The sequence below is a fragment of the Eriocheir sinensis genome, chromosome 26 (genome assembly GCF_024679095.1).
Source record: "Eriocheir sinensis breed Jianghai 21 chromosome 26, ASM2467909v1, whole genome shotgun sequence".
Classification (NCBI taxonomy): domain Eukaryota; kingdom Metazoa; phylum Arthropoda; class Malacostraca; order Decapoda; family Varunidae; genus Eriocheir; species Eriocheir sinensis.
The window spans coordinates 1,642,845-1,665,084 of record NC_066534.1 but is presented as its reverse complement, the minus strand read 5'-3'; the positions used below and the strand labels follow the sequence as shown (position 1 = coordinate 1,665,084).

Below are 22,240 nucleotides of genomic sequence, written 5' to 3'. Positions count from 1 at the left end.
TTTTCTTCACCAACGTTGTAGTGCGAGAATGGAATAAGCTTCCACCATCAGTGGTCCAGTGTAACACGATTGACTCCTTCAAAAATAAGCTCGACCGTCACTTCCTTCAACTTAATATCAACTAGAGTAGAAAAGCAACGTTTTGGAGCCACCTGATTAGTGTAGATTCACTTAGGTTTAAGGACAGACCACCAAGTCTGGACCATGGGGTCTGTGTGGTCTGATTTTCTATGTAAATCTATGTAAATCTCTCTCTCTCTCTCTCTCTCTCTCTCTCTCTCTCTCTCTCTCTCTCTCTCTCTCTCTCTCTCTCTCTCTCTCTCTCTCTCTCTCGTGTGTAATTCACCACAGCCTGATCACGAGCATGCTCATTATTATCATTATCGTGTGTCTCTGGGCACTGCCGGGACCTCATACACCACACACCCATCCCCCGTGCTCAAGGGGGGACAGTACCCACCCCTAGGCAACCGAAAGAATCCGGCCTGAGGGGGGCTTGAACCGCCGCCTGTTTGACCGTGAAGCCTTGCAGCGAGGCGTTCTAACCGATTGAGCTACCGGAGTGTGTGTGTGTGTGTGTGTGTGTGTGTGTGTGTGTGTGTGTGTGTGTGTGTGTGTGTGTCGGCCCTACATGAAAAGTGATTTGCTACAACACGTCACAGAGATATGCTGATCGACATTAATTAAGATAGCTGATTGTGATGATAATATTAATGATTAAGAAATATCACACACACACACACACACACACACACACACACACACACACACACACACACACACACACACAAACTACTTTTTTAACCAACATAACAAAACAGTATATGAGTTTTGGATAATTATAATCAGACAAGAATCAATTTAAGAGAAAATCTGCTAGCTGTTCCAAATCCTTCTCCTCCTGCTCCTCCTCCTGTCCTCTCTTCTGCTTAATCACACACACTGCTTGTCAAAAGGGCATTATATTATTCATTTTTGGTCATTGTAATGCGCACAATAGGCCTAGATATATTTTTTTTTGTATGAATCACTTAATTATTTATTTTCCCCAGCACTGCGTTAGGAAGATTTTTATTGGCTAGGACTATAAAGAATAATAAAGAACAATAAAGAATGATAAAGAATGGTAAAGAAAAGAAAGAATAATATTAATGTGTTTCAAACGACATTCAGGAGGAGGCGCCGTTGCAAAGAAAGAAAAAAAACATACATAACATTTACCGAAAATAAACTCTGTAACACCTGCTGGTCACCTTATCTGGAGGAGGAGGAGGAGCAGGAGACGAAGAGGCAAAAAAAGAAGAAGGAGAAAGAAGAAGGAAGAAAAAATGAGGAAGAAATAAGGCCTTGCAACGTTACCAGATTGTCGTACTCTGCCTATTATGTTTGCAGCTTTCCGACCCAAAAACTGCTTTCTTCACCCAAATAACTGCCTTCATATATGGTTATCGTTTATTTGGTTAATTATTGGTGTTTCTTGCCAACGGTTATGGGCCAGAAAATGGTAAATACGAGGCTCTGAGTACGATAATCTGGCACCGGTGATAAGAAGCCAGCGCTGCCAGACTGTCGTACTCTGTCATATTTCCCGATTTGCGACCCCAAAAATGTCTCCTGGACCACAATAATGAGATATATTTGTAGTTATTGCTAAAATGGTCAATTATCGTTGTTTCCTGGTGATAGTTATGAGTGAGAAGTAGGAACATGTGATGCTCCGAGTACGATAATCTGACACCGGTGATAAGATGCCGAGGCAGAATCATCGTCGTCATCAGCAGCACAACAGATGCGGTGACCACCGTTGGCAGATTATCGTACTCAGAGCCTCATATTTACCGGTTTCTGAGCCGTAGCTATTGCCAAAAAACACCAATAATAAACCATTTTAACGCTAACTATATATGAAGGCAGTTACTGGGGTCGAGGAGTCAGTTTAGGGGTCGGAAATCGGCAAACATAGGAGGCTTAGTACGACAATCTAGCAACGTGTTTACACTCTCCAACGGGGCACATGTACAGCAAGAGCAAGAGCAAGAGCGGGTGGCGGTCAGCTGTTCCTAAGACTCCGAGGCCACAGGAGGGAATTACAGGCGAGTGGCGGGGCTGGACGCTGGTATAGTAATGGTGGAGTGATTTTAGGTAACTCTCCTGACATTAAACACATAACTTATGACACACGGCTCCGTGGTGTAGTGGTTAGCGTGCCTGGCTTATACTCCGCGGGCCCCCGGCGTACCAGTCTTTCCCCCTGTGTGAGATTCCCCCAGGGGTTATTCTGGCTCAGGATAAATCTCCCCCAGGGGTAATTTTGACCCAGGATAATATTCCCCCCTCCCCTCACATACTCCTGGGGGCTTCGTGGTGCAGTGGTTAGCACACTCAGCTCACAACCGAGGGAGCCCGGGTTCGATTCCCGGGCGGAGTGGAAAAATTTGGGCGGCTTTTCCGATACCCTACGCCCCTGTCCACCCAGCAGCGTACCAGGTATTAATCGGGGGTTGTGTCCCGTCTCCTGGGGTCTGTTGCCTTTGGTAAAGATTCGTTTTTGTACCGTGCCAGTATCTCGCTATTTACTTTATGAAACATCAGTATCTCTTCATATATCTTTTCTACAAACCTTCAACAGTCATGGAAATGCTTTCAAAATCCATTTCAAGGACTTTTTTTTACTCTTGAAAATATGGTAAATGTTGAGAGAGTTGCCCATCTCAAAGTTTGATACACCAGCTATTTATTTTGGGCCTAAATATTGTACTTTGTCATTTGGAAATAGTTTTTTTCTTTGGAAACTACTAAAAAGTGACGTTGCAATTTCATCATCCGCCGCCGCTGCCGCAAAATAGCTCACAGAGGGTCTAGGGTCGGGGAACATATTTAAACTATTCCAACCGAACGCTACAACCTAACAGCTAACGGGAGGGATTTGTCCCGCTCGACCCCCCTTCTAACCCCCCCACATGTGTATGCAACTTATTTCCGTGAGGAGGTATTTCTCGCAACACCAGCTGCACCGCCACCACGGCCATTGCCAGAGCAGTCAAATATGGTGTGCGTAAACAGTGGTAGCCGTAATTATTTCATAAAACTAGAGAAGTACAACAGTAGTACTAGAACACCGTAGAATTAATCTAACCTTACCAGGCAAGTGTGGGACAAGTTATTGAGAGTTGCACGCTATCCCTCCCACGCCCGGGGGTCCACAACACCGCGGCCCACAAAAAACACTAACTTTTTAAAAATCGCTAGCAGCATTTCTATCAATTTACGCTGCATATATATGGGGTTCAAAATGCATGGAATAATGAGATCTAACCCATGGCTAGGGTGGGAAGTGCCACAGTGAGATGGGCAACTCTCTGAACACGTACCATTAAAATAGGGGATAATGTTTACGAAAGTGCGTCACCTTCTCCAGTGCTGGCCCCGGCCACAGTGATGGTGCTGCCGCCACAGCTGCAAAATAGTTCACAGAGGGCTTAGGTGTGTGCCCCCCTGGACCCCCCCCCCCCCCCCCCACATGTACTATATGCGACTTATTTCTACAAGGAGGTATATCTCACAACAGCAGCTGCACCGCCGCTGTGGCCGTTGCCAGAGCAAACCTGTTATTATTATGCAAATACCGTGAATTTTATCATGGAGCTTGAATATAACCTAACCTAACCTTACCTAACCTAACAAAACCCTCCAAGCTATTTTTAAGTGATACGTCATTGCTACAATGAAGCCACAAATTTGGCCGTCCTGCTACAGTAGAGCCACAAATTTGGCCCGTCGCTGCTACACGGTGAAACCCACAAATTTGGCCGTCGCTGCTACGGTGGAAGCCACAAATTTGGCCGTCGCTGCAGTGAAACCACAAATTTGGCGTCGCTGCTACAGTAAAACCACAAATTTGGCCCGTCGCTGCTACGGTAAAACCACAAATTTGGCCCGTCGCTGCTACACGGTAAAACCACAAATTTGGCCCGTCGCTGCTGCAGTAAAGCCACAAATTTGGCCCGTCGCTGCTACGGTAAAGCCACAAATTTGACCCGTCGCTGCTACAGTGAAACCACAAATTTGGCCCGTCGCTGCTACGGTAAAGCCACAAATTTGGCCCGTCGCTGCTACGGGTAAAAGCACAAATTTGGCCCGTCGCTGCTACACAGTAAAACACAAATTTGGCCATTACTGCTGCAGTGAAAGCCACAAATTTGGCCCGTCGCTGCTACACGGTAAAGCCACAAATTTGGCCCGTCGCTGCTACCGGGTTAATAAATAGGTTAGTTTTGGTGTAGTTCTAATTTCTCTACCTTCCTACACAGCCGAGGCAAGAACCAGTGGGTGTGTTGCTCTGCCTGTCATGGTGTGCAGGGCAGCCTATGCAGTGCTTGAGGCGGCCCGCTGCTGCCTTATCCGGCCCTGACGTGGACAGCTCAGCACCAGACACAGCCGCCACAACCACGAAGACACACACACACACACACACATACACCCAGTGACAAGGTAAGGGCAAGGCTGTGTAGGGGTTGGTTCACGCCTGGGGCCAAAACTCAGCATGGGGGTGAGTCCAGCCGAGCCAGGTTGTCCTACTCAGTTTTTCATATTTCCCGATTTCCAAAAGCTGTTTCCTGGGCCACAATTACGAGATTTATTTGTAGTTATTAATGAAATGGGTAAATCTTAAGAGTTGCGGCTCCTACCGGGTGTGCGATTAAGGGATTTTTCTTCACTTCTTTTTTTTTCCCCTCTGTCTTTTCAGTCCACAGGTTCTCTCTCTGGGTCGTATTACAAGTCCACACCACATGCTGAATAAATTTAAACTAACCTAACCTAACTTAACCTAATGTAATGTAACCTAATCCAACCTAACCTAACCTAACTCAACCTAATGTAAAGTAACCTAATCCAACCTAACCTAATGTAAAATAACCTAATCCAACTTAACCTAATGTAAAATAACCTAATCCAACCTAACTTAACCTAATGTAAAGTAACCTAATCCAACCTAACCTAATGTAAAGTAACCTAATCCAACCTAACCTAATGTAAAATAACCTAATCCAACCTAACTTAACCTAATGTAAAGTAACCTAACCTAACCTTACTTAACCTAATGTAAAGTAACCTAATCCAACCTAACTTAACCTAATGTAAAGTAACCTAACCTAACCTTATTTAACCTAATGTAAAGTAACCTAATCTAACCTAACTTAACCTAATGTACAGTAACCTAATCCAACCTAACCTAACCTAACTCAACCTAATGTAAAGTAACCTAATCCAACCTAACCTAACCTAACTCAACCTAATGTAAAGTAACCTAATCCAACCTAACCTAACCTAACTCAACCTAATGTAAAGTAACCTAATCCAACCTAACCTAACCTAACCTAACTCAACCTAATGTAAAGTAACCTAATCCAACCTAACCTAACCTAACCTAACTCAACCTAATGTAAAGTAACCTAATCCAACCTAACCTAACCTAATCCAACCTAACTTAACCTAATGTAAAGTAACCTAACCTAACCTTACTTAACCTAATGTAAAGTAACCTAATCCAACTTAACCTAACCTAAAGTAACATACTAACAGGGTGGGGCCTTGACCCCCTCAACCCCCCTTTTATTTTCTGTAAGTACTTCATTACTGCACTGCATTCAGGGACCAAAAAAGTACCCATAAAGTATACAAGTATTAACATCCTGAAGGTGGCTACCCTCTCCTCAATATTACCCACAGCAGGTTACCCTTGCCTCAACACCGCCGCAGTGCCGTGTGTGTGTGTGTGTGTGTGTGTGTGTGTGTGTGTGTGTGTATTTACCTAGTTGTAGTTTCACAGGGCCTGGGCATTATGCTCGTGTGGTCCCGTCTCCATATCTGCATTTCTCCAGCTTATCTTTAAAGCTTTGCACACTCCTCGCTGATACTGTATCCTCGCTCAAACTGTTCCAAACCTCCACATTTCTTTGCGGGAAGCTATACTTCTTTGTGTCTCTCAAGCATCTCCCCTTTCTCAATTTCTTACTGTGTCCTCTTGTATTTCTGCTTATGTTTCCTTCTGTTCTGTTCTTCATTATCTGCTTCATCTATTTTGTTTAATAATTTATAAATTTGGATTAGGTCTCCCCTTTCTCTTCTTTGTTCCAGTGTTATTAAGTTCATTTCCTTTAATCTTTCCTCGTATATTAATCCCTCCAATTCTGGGACCATTTTTGATGCCATCCTCTGTATTCTTTCTAGTTTCTTTATATGTTTCTTCTTATGGGGGGACCACACTACCTCTGCATATTCTAATTTTGGTCTGATCATGGTAGTGATTAGCCTTCTCATCATGTCCTTGTCCATGTAGTTAAATGCTGTGTGTGTGTGTCACTCCCACTGGTGCCAGATGACCGTACCGGGAGCATCACATTAAGCAGCTTCTCCCCATAAATATCACCAGGAAACAGGAATAATAGACCATTACAAGGTAAATCTTAGGAATAGCGGCTCCTAGCGGGTGTGTTGGTGGTAATTACAACATTTCCAGGACATCCGACGGGGTTTTGACAAGTGGACAGGTGTGTTTGTGTCACAAGGTGTATTTTTCCGTGCTGGCTCCTTCCTCTCTTCACCCCGGAGCTCGCAGTCTCATCACCCATCAACTTGGAAGAAACCGTGAGGCCAGCGTTGAAGAATACACCTTGTGACATAAACACACCTGTCCGCTTGTCAAAACCCTGTCGGACGTGCCCTAAACACACACCCGCTAGGAGCCGCTACCCTTAACATTTCTTCAGCGTGTGGCGTTGACTTGTAATACGTCCCAGGGAGAGAACTCGTGGACTGAAGACAGAGAGGGAAAAAAGTAAACAAAATGCTCTTCCTGTAAAAAAAATATATATGTATCACAGTGTTGTCGTTCCAGAGGCTATCTTACGGGCTTTTCATTTTATTTATTTATTTATTTATTTTTATTTTTATTTTATTTCTTTGACTTCGTGCTTCGTGGTGCAGTGGTTAGCACACTCGGCTCACAACCGAGAGAGCCCGGGTTTGATTCCCAGGCGGAGTGGAAAAATTTGGGAGGCTTTTCCGATACCCTACGCCCCTGTCCACCCAGCAGTGTACCAGGTATTAATCAGGGGTTGTGTCCCGTCTCCTGGGGTCTGTTCCCTTCTCCTATAATTCCTTCCCCTTCTGTCTCTCTCCGGCATATGACCACAGATGTTGCGCCCACTAAACCAAACTTTCCAACTGTTCCCTTCTCCTATAATTCCTTCCCCTTCTGTCTCTCTCCGGCATATGACCACAGATGTTGTGCCCACTAAACCAAACTTTCCAACTGTTCCCTTCTCCTATAATTCCTTCCCCTTCTGTCTCTCTCCGGCATATGACCACAGATGTTGCGCCCACTAAACGAAACTTTCCAACTGTTCCCTTCTCCTATAATTCCTTCCCCTTCTGTCTCTCTCCAGCATATGACCACAGATGTTGCGCCCACTAAACAAAACTTTCCAACTTTTTCCCTTCTCCTATAATTCCTTCCCCTTCTGTCTCTCTCCGGCATATGACCACTAAACCAAACTTTCCTTTTTTGCTACACGGTAAAGCCACAAATTTGGCCCGTTGCTGCTACTGGGTTAATACATGTATATTATATGGATACTTATTTGGTCCCTTGCCGTAAAAAAGACTAACCCCTCACTGTGTTTTCCTTGCAGATGGCGCGTCAGAGGCGGGTCCGCGGTGCCCCGTTCTCCTCACACCAGCACCACCACCACCACCACAACGACCTCTCCCAGCTGGATGACGCGCAGGGGCTGTGTCGGCCTGGGGGGGAAGGCAGCAGCGGCAAGGTGTCCGGCCGGCGTCACCAGAACCAGCGGAACCGGTGAGATTATGTTTTGCTTTAGTGCCCCAAGTGACAGAGATCAGCGCTGAGGCCAGGAGCAGGTTTAGCGTGTGCCTCGAACACACACACACACACACACACATTCACACAAATTACCACCAGGAACACAAGAGGACACAGTAAAATATGCTTGAGAGATGTAAAGAAATATAGCTTCCCGCAAAGAAATTCACCCTAATTAAGTAGCTATCGAGTATTTTAACATCAAGAAATATAGAGGTTTGGAACAGTCTAAGTGAGGATGTAGCATTGGCGAGGAGTGTGCAAAGCCTTAAGGAACAGTTGGATAAATGTAGATACAGAGACGGGACCACACCAGCGTAATAGGCCCAGTAAAACTACAACTAGGTGAATACACACACACACACACACACACACACACACACACACACACACACACACCAGTGCTGGGTACTTGCGGTACTACTGCTCTACCAAACTGGTACCGCAGTACTGCAGAGGATTGCTGAAAGTGCCGGAGTACTGGTACCGCCTTCAAATTTCCTGTGGTATTTTCACGGTACTGGCAAACACTTTAAGGAAAAATAGTGATGATAATGATTAATGAATAAAAAAATATGTAAGTAAAAATAAACAATAGCACTGTTTGAGGGGCCGGGGGGGCACCTGACCCACCAGACAGACAGACAGACAAACAGACAGACAGTCGAACACACGCACAGACACCGTGGGAAAGAGGGGAGGCACTTTCGCTTAAAAGGATAGGTGTGTATTGTTAATCAAAAGGATGTGATTTTTCATCGGAGGGACGTTGGAACCAGGATTGTTTCAGCCATGCTTTTCTAGGAGGAGCCATATTTGCTTCTAGGAGCCACACTTGCTTCTAGGAGCCATACTTGCTTCTAGGAGCCACACTTGCTTCTAGGAGCCATACTTGCTTCTAGGAGCCATACTTGCTTCTAGGAGCCATACTTGCTTCTAGGAGCCATACTTGCTTCTAGGAGCCATGCCCTTCTAGGGCCATGCAGCTGGGGCCACTTGCTTCTAGGGCCATGCTTAGGGCCACACTTCTGAGACACACTTGCTTCTAGAACCACTTGCTTCTAGTGCCATGCTTCTTCTGGGACCATGCTTGCTTCTAGGGCCATGCTTCTAGGACCATGCTTTGCTAGGGCCATGCCTTCTAGAGACCATGCTTCTGGGGCCATGCTTCTAGGGCCATGCTTGCTTCTAGGGCCATGCCTTCTGGGGCCATACTTCTCTGGGAATATGCTGCTCTGGGAACCATGCTAACTTCTAGGGCCATGCCTTCTAGGGCCATGCTTGCTCTGGGGCCATGCTTGCTTCTAGGGCCATGCTTGCTTCTGGGAAGCCACTTGCCTTCTGGGGCCATGCCCTTCTGGGAACCATGCAGCTGGGGCCATACTTGCTCTAGGGCCATGCTAGCTTCTAGGAGCCATGCCTTCTGGGAGCCATGCTTGCTCTGGGACCATGCTTGCTTCTGGGAGAGACCATGCTTGCTTCTGGGAGGGCCATGCTTGCTTCTGGAGGCCATGCTTGCTTCTGGGAGGGAGCCATGCAGCTTCTGGGAGCCATGCTTCTGGGAGGAGCCATGCTTGCTTCTGGGAGCCATGCCTTCTGGAGGGCCATGCTTGGCTTCTAGGGCCATGCACTTCTGGGGAGCCATGCTTGCTGGGAGAATATGCTTGCTTCTGGGAGGGCCATGCTGGCTGGGAGCCATGCTTGCTTCTGGGAGGGCCATGCTTGCTTCTGGGGCCATGCTTCTGGGGCCATACTTGCTTCTAGGAGCCATGCTTGCTTCTGGGAGCCATGCTTGCTTCTGGGAGCCATGCTTAGCAGCTTCTGGGGCCATGCCTTCTGGGGCCATACCCTTCTGGAGACCATGCCCTTCTGAGGCCATGCTTGCTTCTAGGGCCATGCTTGTCTAGGGCCATGCTTCTGGGAGCCATGCAGCTTCTGGAAGGCCATGCTTTGCTTCTGGGCCATGCTTGCTTCTGGGAGCCATGCTTGCTCTGGGAGACCATACTTGCTTCTGGAGGAGCCATGCTTGCTTCTGGGAGACCATGCTTGCTTCTGGGAGCCATGCTGCTTGCTTCTGGGGCCATACTTGGCTTCTGGGAGCCATGCTTGCTTCTGGGAACCATGCTAGAAACTCTGGGAGGGCCATGCTTGCTTCTAGGGCCATGCCCTTCTGGGAGGAGCCATACTTGGCTGGGGCCATGCCTTCTGGAGCCATGCTTAGGAGCCATACTTGCTTCTAGGGCCATGCTTGGCCTAGGGCCATGCTGCTTCTGGGAGGGCCATGCAGCTTCTGGGGCCATGCTTGCTTCTAGGGCCATGCTTGCTTCTGGGGCCATGCTTGCTTCTGGGAGGGCCATGCCCTTCTGGGGCCATGCTTGGCTGGGAGGCCATGCCCATAGCTTCTGGGAGGGCCATGCTTGGCTTCTAGGGCCATGCTTGCTTCTAGGAGAACCATGCTTGCTTCTGGGAGCCATGCTTGCTTCTGGGGCCATGCTTGCTTCTGGGAGCCATGCCTTCTGGGGCCATGCTTTGCTTCTGGGAGGGCCATGCTTGCTTCTGGAGCCATGCCCTTCTAGAGACCATACTTGCCCTTCTAGAGACCATGCTTGCTTCTGGGAGGAGCCATGCTTGCTTCTGGGCCATGTAGCCCTTCTAGGAGCCATGCCTTCTAGGGCCATGCTTTGTGCTGGGAGGGCCATGCCTTCTGGGAGGAATATGCTTGCTTCTGGGAGCCATGCTTGTCTAGGAGCCATGCAGCTTCTGGAGCCATGCCTTCTAGGAGGCCATGCTTGCTTCTGGAGGAGCCATGCCTTCTGGGAGGGCCATGCTTGCTTCTAGGGCCATGCCTTCTGGGAGCCATTGCTTCTGGGGCCATGCTAGGGCCATGCTGCAGGCCATGCCTTCTGAGACCATCCTTTCTGGGGAGCCATGCTTGCTTCTGGGAGGGCCATGCTTACAGCTGGGAGCCATGCCTTCTGGGGCCATAGCTTCTGGGGCCATGCTAGGGCCATGCTTCTAGGGCCATGCTTGGCTTCTGGGACCATGCTTGGCTACATGCCTTCTGGAGCCATGCAGCTGGGAATACATGCTTGGCTAGGAACCATGCCTTCTGAGATATGCTTCTGGGAACCATGCTTGGCTCTGGAGACCATGCAGCTTCTGGGTGCACTGGGGCCACCTTCTAGGGCCATGCACTTCTGGGACCATACAGCTATCTGAGACCATACTTGGCTAGGACCACCTTGCTTCTGGGGAATACACCTTGCTTCTGGGGCCACTTTGGCTTCTAGGGATACACTTGCTTCTAGAGACCATGCAGCTTGGCCTGAGGGCCATGTCTGCCACACTTCTTCTAGGGACCATGCCTAGAGACCATGCCACTTGCTTCTAGAACCATGCTGGCTAGGGCCATGCTTGTCACCATGCTTGCTTCTAGGACCATGCTTCTGGACATGCTTGCTCTGGGAGGAGCCATGCTTGTCTGGGACCATGCTTGCTTCTAGGGAACCATACTTGCTTCTGGGACCATGCTTCTAGGGCCATGCTTGGAGAGCCATGCTTCTAGGGCCATACTTGCTTCTGGGGTCATGCTTTAGCTTCTGGGAGCCATGCCCTTCTGGGTCATGCTTGCTTCTGGGAGACCATAGCTTCTAGGAACCATGCAGCTTCTGGGAGGAGCCATACTTCTTCTAGGAGCCATGCTTTGGCTTCCAGGAGGAGCCATACTTGCTTCTAGAGACATGCACTTCCAGGAGGAGCCATACTTGCTTCTAGGAGCCATACTTGCTTCTAGGAGGAGCCATACTTGCTTCTAGGAGCCATACTTGCTTCTAGGAGGAGCCATACTTGCTTCTAGGAGCCATACTTGCTTCTAGGAGGAGCCATACTTGCTTCTAAAAAGAATCACCACCTCATAATTCCTATTGTACGTTAAACCAATTCATCTGTAGTTGCGTGCGCGCCAATAATCTCGCTATAACTGGCAACAGAGGAAGAAGGGGAGAGAGACACGCTACTCACATGTACCGTGCTAACGTAGACGGACTTAGAACGTGTGACGCTCTAACTCTAAGTCCGGGCTCAGGTTTTTTTTTGTTTTTTTTTTTTATTTTTACATATAGGTGTTTTTGGTAATTGGTGTCACAGAGCTATTTTTTTCTCTATTTAAATCTTGCTTCAGAAACCAGGTAACGCAGTACCGCAGAACGCACTGGGCATGCTGAGGTACCGCAGAACCGCATAACGCAACCCCAAACTTTTGGTACTGCGCCCACCACTGACACACACACCCACACACACACACACACTAACCCAGCTGTCCCTCCCCACAGCTGGTGCCCTACGCTGCTGTACGTGGCCTGCGCGGCGCTGGTGGTGGCAGGGGTCATCTATTTCCTCTACGTTGGGTACATGGAGACCAGGATAAACACGCCGATATCTGCGCCCAAGGTATGTGTCGGGAGCCATTGTTGTTGTCACCTCTGAGAAAAAATCACCCTCACACAAACCATTGCATAATACATATCAAAGCATTTGTGACCAGATCATGTATCATCTATTTTTGAGGGGTTTATAGCATGGCACAAATTTGGCCCGTCGCTGCTACACAGACAGACAGGAACACAGAGACAGAGATAGACAGAAACACAGACAGATACAGACAGGAACACAGAGACAGAGACAGGAACACAGACAGAGACAGACAGGAACACAGAGACAGAGACAGACAGGAACACAGAGACAGAGACAGACAGGAACACAGAGACAGAGACAGACAGAAACACAGAGACAGAGACAGGAACACAGACAGAGACAGACAGGAACACAGAGACAGAGACAGACAGGAACACAGAGACAGAGACAGACAGGAACACAGAGACAGACAGGAACACAGAGACAGAGACAGGAACACAGAGACAGACAGGAACACAGAGACAGACAGGAACACAGAGACAGACAGGAACACAGAGACAGAGACAGACAGGAACACAGAGACAGAGACAGACAGGAACACAGAGACAGAGACAGACAGGAACACAGAGACAGACAGGAACACAGAGACAGAGACAGGAACACAGAGACAGACAGGAACACAGACAGAGACAGACAGGAACACAGAGACAGAGACAGGAACACAGAGACAGAGACAGGAACACAGAGACAGACAGGAACACAGAGACAGAGACAGACAGGAACACAGAGACAGAGACAGACAGGAACACAGAGACAGACAGGAACACAGAGACAGAGACAGGAACACAGAGACAGACAGACAGGGACACAGAGACAGAGACAGACAGGAACACAGACAGAGACAGACAGGAACACAGAGACAGAGACAGACAGGAACACAGAGACAGAGACAGACAGGAACACAGAGACAGACAGGAACACAGAGACAGAGACAGACAGGAACACAGAGACAGAGACAGACAGGAACACAGAGACAGAGACAGACAGGAACACAGACAGAGACAGACAGGAACACAGACAGAGACAGACAGGAACACAGAGACAGAGACAGGAACACAGAGACAGACAGGAACACAGACACAGACAGACAGGAACACAGAGACAGAGACAGACAGGAACACAGAGACAGAGACAGACAGGAACACAGAGACAGAGACAGACAGGAACACAGAGACAGAGACAGACAGGAACACAGAGACAGAGACAGACAGGAACACAGAGACAGACAGGAACACAGAGACAGGCAGGAACACAGAGACAGACAGGAACACAGAGACAGACACAGACAGGAACACAGAGACAGAGACAGACACAGACAGGAACACAGAGACAGACACAGACAGGAACACAGAGACAGACACAGACAGGAACACAGAGACAGAGACAGACAGGAACACAGAGACAGACAGGAACACAGAAACAGACACAGACAGGAACACAGAGACAGAGACAGACAGGAACACAGAGACAGACAGGAACACAGAGACAGAGACAGGAACACAGAGACAGACAGGAACACAGAGACAGAGACAGACAGGAACACAGAGACAGAGACAGGAACACAGAGACAGACAGGAACACAGAGACAGAGACAGACAGGAACACAGAGACAGAGACAGACAGGAACACAGACAGAGTCAGACAGGAACACAGAGACAGACAGGAACACAGAGACAGAGACAGACAGGAACACAGAGACAGAGACAGACAGGAACACAGAGACAGAGACAGACAGGAACACAGAGACAGAGACAGACAGGAACACAGAGACAGAGACAGACAGGAACACAGAGACAGAGACAGGAACACAGAGACAGAGACAGGAACACACAGACAGAGACAGACAGGAACACAGAGACAGAGACAGACAGGAACACAGAGACAGAGACAGACAGGAACACAGAGACAGAGACAGACAGGAACACAGAGACAGAGACAGGAACACAGAGACAGAGACAGGAACACAGAGACAGAGACAGACAGGAACACAGAGACAGGAACACAGAGACAGAGACAGAGACAGGAACACAGAGACAGAGACAGGAACACAGAGATAGAGACAGAGACAGGAACACAGAGACAGAGACAGAGACAGGAACACAGAGACAGACAGGAACACAGAGACAGAGACAGAGACAGGAATACAGAGACAGAGACAGAGACAGGAACACAGAGACAGACAGGAACACAGAGACAGAGACAGGAACACAAAGACAGAGACAGAGACAGGAACACAGAGACAGAGACAGACAGGAACACAGAGACAGAGACAGGAACACAGAGACAGAGACAGAGACAGGAACACAGAGACAGAGACAGGAACACAGAGACAGAGACAGACAGGAACACAGAGACAGAGACAGGAACACAGAGACAGACAGGAACACAGAGACAGAGACAGGAACACAGAGACAGAGACAGGAACACAGAGACAGAGACAGAGACAGGAACACAGAGACAGAGACAGGAACACAGAGACAGAGACAGAGACAGGAACACAGAGACAGACAGGAACACAGAGACAGACAGGAACACAGAGACAGAGACAGAGACAGGAACACAGAGACAGGAACACAGAGACAGAGACAGAGACAGGAACACAGAGACAGAGACAGGAACACAGAGACAGGAACACAGAGACAGACAGGAACACAGAGACAGAGACAGGAACACAGAGACAGAGACAGACAGGAACACAGAGACAGAGACAGACAGGAACACAGAGACAGAGACAGGAACACAGAGACAGAGACAGACAGGAACACAGAGACAGAGACAGGAACACAGAGACAGAGACAGACAGGAACACAGAGACAGAGACAGGAACACAGAGACAGAGAAAGGAACACAGAGACAGAGACAGACAGGAACACAGAGACAGAGACAGGAACACAGAGACAGACAGGAACACAGAGACAGAGACAGACAGGAACACAGAGACAGACAGGAACACAGAGACAGACAGGAACACAGAGACAGAGACAGGAACACAGAGACAGACAGGAACACAGAGACAGAGACAGACAGGAACACAGAGACAGAGACAGAAACACAGAGACAGACAGGAACACAGAGACAGAGACAGACAGGAACACAGAGACAGAGACAAAGACAGACAGGAACACAGAGACAGAGACAGACCGGAACACAGAGACAGAGACAGGAACACAGAGACAGACAGGAACACAGAGACAGAGACAGGAACACAGAGACAGAGACAGGAACACAGAGACAGAGACAGGAACACAGAGACAGAGACAGGAACACAGAGACAGAGACAGGAACACAGAGACAGACAGGAACACAGAGACAGACAGGAACACAGAGACAGAGACAGGAACACAGAGACAGAGACAGACAGGAACACAGAGACAGACACTAACAGAGAGACAGAGACAGACAGGAACACTGAGACAGAGACAGACAGGAACACTGAGACAGAGACAGACAGGAACACAGAGACAGAGACAGACAGGAACACAGAGACAGAGACAGACAGGAACACAGAGACAGAGACAGAGACAGGAACACAGAGACAGAGACAGACAGGAACACAGAGACAGAGACAGACAGGAACACAGAGACAGAGACAGACAGGAACACAGAGACAGAGACAGACAGGAACACAGAGACAGAGACAGACAGGAACACAGAGACAGAGACAGGAACACAGAGACAGAGACAGACAGGAACACAGAGACAGGAACACAGAGACAGACAGGAACACAGAGACAGAGACAGGAACACAGAGACAGACAGGAACACAGAGACAGAGACAGACAGGAACACAGAGACAGAGACAGGAACACAGACAGACAGGAACACAGAGACAGACAGACAGGAACACAGAGACAGAGACAGACAGGAACACAGAGACAGACAGGAACACAGAGACAGACAGGAACACAGAGACAGAGACAGAGACAGGAACACAGAGACAGACAGGAACACAGAGACAGAGACAGGAACACAGAGACAGAGACAGACAGGAACACAGAGACAGACAGGAACACAGAGACAGAGACAGACAGGAACACAGAGACAGAGACAGACAGGAACACAGAGACAGAGACAGAGACAGGAACACAGAGACAGAGACAGACAGGAACACAGAGACAGAGACAGGAACAGAGACAGACAGGAACACAGAGACAGAGACAGGAACACAGAGACAGAGACAGACAGGAACACAGAGACAGAGACAGACAGGAACACAGAGACAGAGACAGACAGGAACACAGACAGAGTCAGACAGGAACACAGAGACAGACAGGAACACAGAGACAGAGACAGACAGGAACACAGAGACAGAGACAGACAGGAACACAGAGACAGAGACAGACAGGAACACAGAGACAGAGACAGGAACACAGAGACAGAGACAGGAACACACAGACAGAGACAGACAGGAACACAGAGACAGAGACAGACAGGAACACAGAGACAGAGACAGACAGGAACACAGAGACAGAGACAGACAGGAACACAGAGACAGAGACAGGAACACAGAGACAGAGACAGAGACAGGAACACAGAGACAGAGACAGACAGGAACACAGAGACAGACAGGAACACAGAGACAGAGACAGGAACACAGAGACAGAGACAGAGACAGGAACACAGAGACAGAGACAGGAACACAGAGACAGAGACAGAGACAGGAACACAGAGACAGAGACAGAGACAGGAACACAGAGACAGAGACAGAGACAGGAATACAGAGACAGAGACAGAGACAGGAACACAAAGACAGAGACAGAGACAGGAACACAGAGACAGAGACAGACAGGAACACAGAGACAGAGACAGAGACAGGAACACAGAGACAGAGACAGAGACAGGAACACAGAGACAGAGACAGAGACAGGAACACAGAGACAGAGACAGACAGGAACACAGAGACAGAGACAGGAACACAGAGACAGAGACAGGAACACAGAGACAGAGACACAGAGAAACACAGAGACAGACACACGAACACAGAGACAGAGAGAGACACACAGAGACAGAGACAGGCACACAGAGACAGAGACACACAGAAACACAGAGACAGAGACAGGAACACAGAGACAGAGAAAGGAACACAGAGACAGAGACAGACAGGAACACAGAGACAGAGACAGGAACACAGAGACAGACAGCAACAGAGAGACAGAGACAGACAGGTACACAGAGACAGACAGGAACACAGAGACAGACAGGAACACAGAGACAGAGACAGGAACACAGAGACAGACAGGAACACAGAGACAGAGACAGACAGGAACACAGAGACAGAGACAGGAACACAGAGACAGACAGGAACACAGAGACAGAGACAGACAGGAACACAGAGACAGAGACAAAGACAGACAGGAACACAGAGACAGAGACAGACCGGAACACAGAGACAGAGACAGGAACACAGAGACAGACAGGAACACAGAGACAGAGACAGGAACACAGAGACAGAGACAGGAACACAGAGACAGAGACAGGAACACAGAGACAGAGACAGGAACACAGAGACAGAGACAGGAACACAGAGACAGACAGGAACACAGAGACAGACAGGAACACAGAGACAGAGACAGGAACACAGAGACAGAGACAGACAGGAACACAGAGACAGACAGGAACACTGAGACAGAGACAGACAGGAACACTGAGACAGAGACAGACAGGAACACTGAGACAGAGACAGACAGGAACACAGAGACAGAGACAGACAGGAACACAGAGACAGAGACAGACAGTTACACCTACACAGAGACAGAGACAGGAACACAGAGACAGAGACAGACAGGAACACAGAGACAGAGACAGACAGGAACACAGAGACAGAGACAGACAGTAACACAGAGACAGAGACAGTCAGGAACACAGAGACAGAGAGACACAGACAGTAACACAGAGACAGAGACAGGAACACAGAGACAGAGACAGACAGGAACACAGAGACAGGAACACAGAGACAGACAGGAACACAGAGACAGAGACAGGAACACAGAGACAGACAGGAACACAGAGACAGAGACAGACAGGAACACAGAGACAGAGACAGGAACACAGACAGACAGGAACACAGAGACAGACAGACAGGAACACAGAGACAGAGACAGACAGGAACACAGAGACAGACAGGAACACAGAGACAGACAGGAACACAGAGACAGAGACAGAGACAGGAACACAGAGACAGACAGGAACACAGAGACAGAGACAGGAACACAGAGACAGAGACAGACAGGAACACAGAGACAGACAGGAACACAGAGACAGAGACAGACAGGAACACAGAGACAGAGACAGACAGGAACACAGAGACAGAGACAGAGACAGGAACACAGAGACAGAGACAGACAGGAACACAGAGACAGAGACAGGAACAGAGACAGACAGGAACACAGAGACAGAGACAGGAACACAGAGACAGAGACAGACAGGAACACAGAGACAGAGACAGACAGGAACACAGAGACAGAGACAGACAGGAACACAGACAGAGTCAGACAGGAACACAGAGACAGACAGGAACACAGAGACAGAGACAGACAGGAACACAGAGACAGAGACAGACAGGAACACAGAGACAGAGACAGACAGGAACACAGAGACAGAGACAGGAACACAGAGACAGAGACAGGAACACACAGACAGAGACAGACAGGAACACAGAGACAGAGACAGACAGGAACACAGAGACAGAGACAGACAGGAACACAGAGACAGAGACAGACAGGAACACAGAGACAGAGACAGGAACACAGAGACAGAGACAGAGACAGGAACACAGAGACAGAGACAGACAGTAACACAGAGACAGACAGGAACACAGAGACAGAGACAGGAACACAGAGACAGAGACAGAGACAGGAACACAGAGACAGAGACAGGAACACAGAGACAGAGACAGAGACAGGAACACAGAGACAGAGACAGAGACAGGAACACAGAGACAGAGACAGAGACAGGAATACAGAGACAGAGACAGAGACAGGAACACAAAGACAGAGACAGAGACAGGAACACAGAGACAGAGACAGACAGGAACACAGAGACAGAGACAGAGACAGGAACACAGAGACAGAGACAGAGACAGGAACACAGAGACAGAGACAGAGACAGGAACACAGAGACAGAGACAGACAGGAACACAGAGACAGAGACAGGAACACAGAGACAGAGACAGGAACACAGAGACAGAGACAGACAGGAACACAGAGACAGAGACAGGAACACAGAGACAGAGACAGGAACACAGAGACAGAGACAGAGACAGGAACACAGAGACAGAGACAGAGACAGGAACACAGGAACACAGAGACAGGAACACAGAGACAGAGACAGAGACAGGAACACAGAGACAGAGACAGGAACACAGAGACAGAGACAGAGACAGGAACACAGAGACAGACAGGAACACAGAGACAGAGACAGGAACACAGAGACAGACAGGAACACAGAGACAGAGACAGACAGGAACACAGAGACAGAGACAGGAACACAGAGACAGAGACAGACAGGAACACAGAGACAGAGACAGGAACACAGAGACAGAGACAGACAGGAACACAGAGACAGAGACAGGAACACAGAGACAGAGACAGACAGGAACACAGAGACAGAGACAGGAACACAGAGACAGAGACAGGAACACAGAGACAGACAGGAACACAGAGACAGAGACAGACAGGAACACAGAGACAGAGACAGACAGGAACACAGAGACAGACAGGAACACAGAGACAGAGACAGGAACACAGAGACAGACAGGAACACAGAGACAGAGACAGACAGGAAAACAGAGACAGAGACAGGAACACAGAGACAGACAGGAACACAGAGACAGTGACAGACAGGAACACAGAGACAGAGACAGGAACACAGAGACAGAGACAGGAACACAGAGACAGAGACAAAGACAGACAGGAACACAGAGACAGAGACAGACCGGAACACAGAGACAGAGACAGGAACACAGAGACAGAGACAGGAACACAGAGACAGACAGGAACACAGAGACAGAGACAGGAACACAGAGACAGAGACAGGAACACAGAGACAGAGACAGGAACACAGAGACAGACAGGAACACAGAGACAGACAGGAACACAGAGACAGAGACAGGAACACAGAGACAGAGACAGACAGGAACACAGAGACAGACAGGAACACTGAGACAGAGACAGACAGGAACACTGAGACAGAGACAGACAGGAACACAGAGACAGAGACAGACAGGAACACAGAGACAGAGACAGACAGGAACACAGAGACAGAGACAGAGACAGAGACAGACAGGAACACAGAGACAGAGACAGACAGGAACACAGAGACAGAGACAGACAGGAACACAGAGACAGAGACAGACAGGAACACAGAGACAGAGACAGACAGGAACACAGAGACAGAGACAGGAACACAGAGACAGAGACAGACAGGAACACAGAGACAGGAACACAGAGACAGAGACAGGAACACAGAGACAGAGACAGACAGGAACACAGAGACAGAGACAGACAGGAACACAGAGACAGAGACAGGAACACAGAGACAGACAGGAACACAGAGACAGAGACAGACAGGAACACAGAGACAGAGACAGGAACACAGACAGACAGGAACACAGAGACAGACAGACAGGAACACAGAGACAGAGACTGACAGGAACACAGAGACAGAGACAGGAACACAGAGACAGACAGGAACACAGAGACAGAGACAGGAACACAGAGACAGAGACAGACAGGAACACAGAGACAGACAGGAACACAGAGACAGAGACAGACAGGAACACAGAGACAGAGACAGACAGGAACACAGAGACAGGAACACAGAGACAGAGACAGACAGGAACACAGAGACAGAGACAGGAACACAGAGACAGAGACAGGAACACAGACAGACAGGAACACAGAGACAGAGACAGGAACACAGAGACAGACAGGAACACAGAGACAGAGACAGACAGGAACACAGAGACAGAGACAGGAACACAGAGACAGACAGGAACACAGAGACAGAGACAGGAACACAGAGACAGACAGGAACACAGAGACAGACAGGAACACAGAGACAGAGACAGGAACACAGAGACAGACAGGAACACAGAGACAGAGACAGGAACACAGAGACAGAGACAGGAACACAGACAGAGACAGACAGGAACACAGAGACAGAGACAGACAGGAACACAGAGACAGAGACAGACAGGAACACAGAGACAGAGACAGGAACACAGAGACAGACAGGAACAAAGAGACAGAGACAGACAGGAACACAGAGACAGAGACAGGAACTCAGAGACAGAGACAGACAGGAACACAGAGACAGAGACAGACAGGAACACAGAGACAGAGACAGACAGGAACACAGAGACAGAGACAGACAGGAACACAGAGACAGAGACAGACAGGAACACAGAGACAGAGACAGACAGGAACACAGAGACAGAGACAGGAACACAGACAGACAGGAACACAGAGACAGACAGGAACACAGAGACAGAGACAGGAACACAGAGACAGACAGGAACACAGAGACAGACAGGAACACAGAGACAGAGACAGACAGGAACACAGAGACAGAGACAGGAACACAGAGACAGACAGGAACACAGAGACAGAGACAGGAACACAGAGACAGTCAGGAACACAGAGACAGACAGGAACACAGAGACAGAGACAGGAACACAGAGACAGACAGGAACACAGAGACAGAGACAGGAACACAGAAACAGAGACAGAGACAGGAACACAGACAGAGACAGACAGGAACACAGAGACAGAGACAGGAACACAGAGACAGAGACAGACAGGAACACAGAGACAGACAGGAACACAGAGACAGAGACAGGAACACAGAGACAGACAGGAACAAAGAGACAGAGACAGACAG

General features: G+C 48.7%; 1 pseudogene; it reads left to right on the top strand.

Annotated features, from left to right (window-relative positions):
- The first annotated feature begins 2,205 nt into the window (after positions 1-2,205).
- Positions 2,206-22,240, top strand: part of LOC127003689 (mannosyl-oligosaccharide glucosidase-like) — a 29,873-nt pseudogene continuing 9,838 nt past the window's right edge.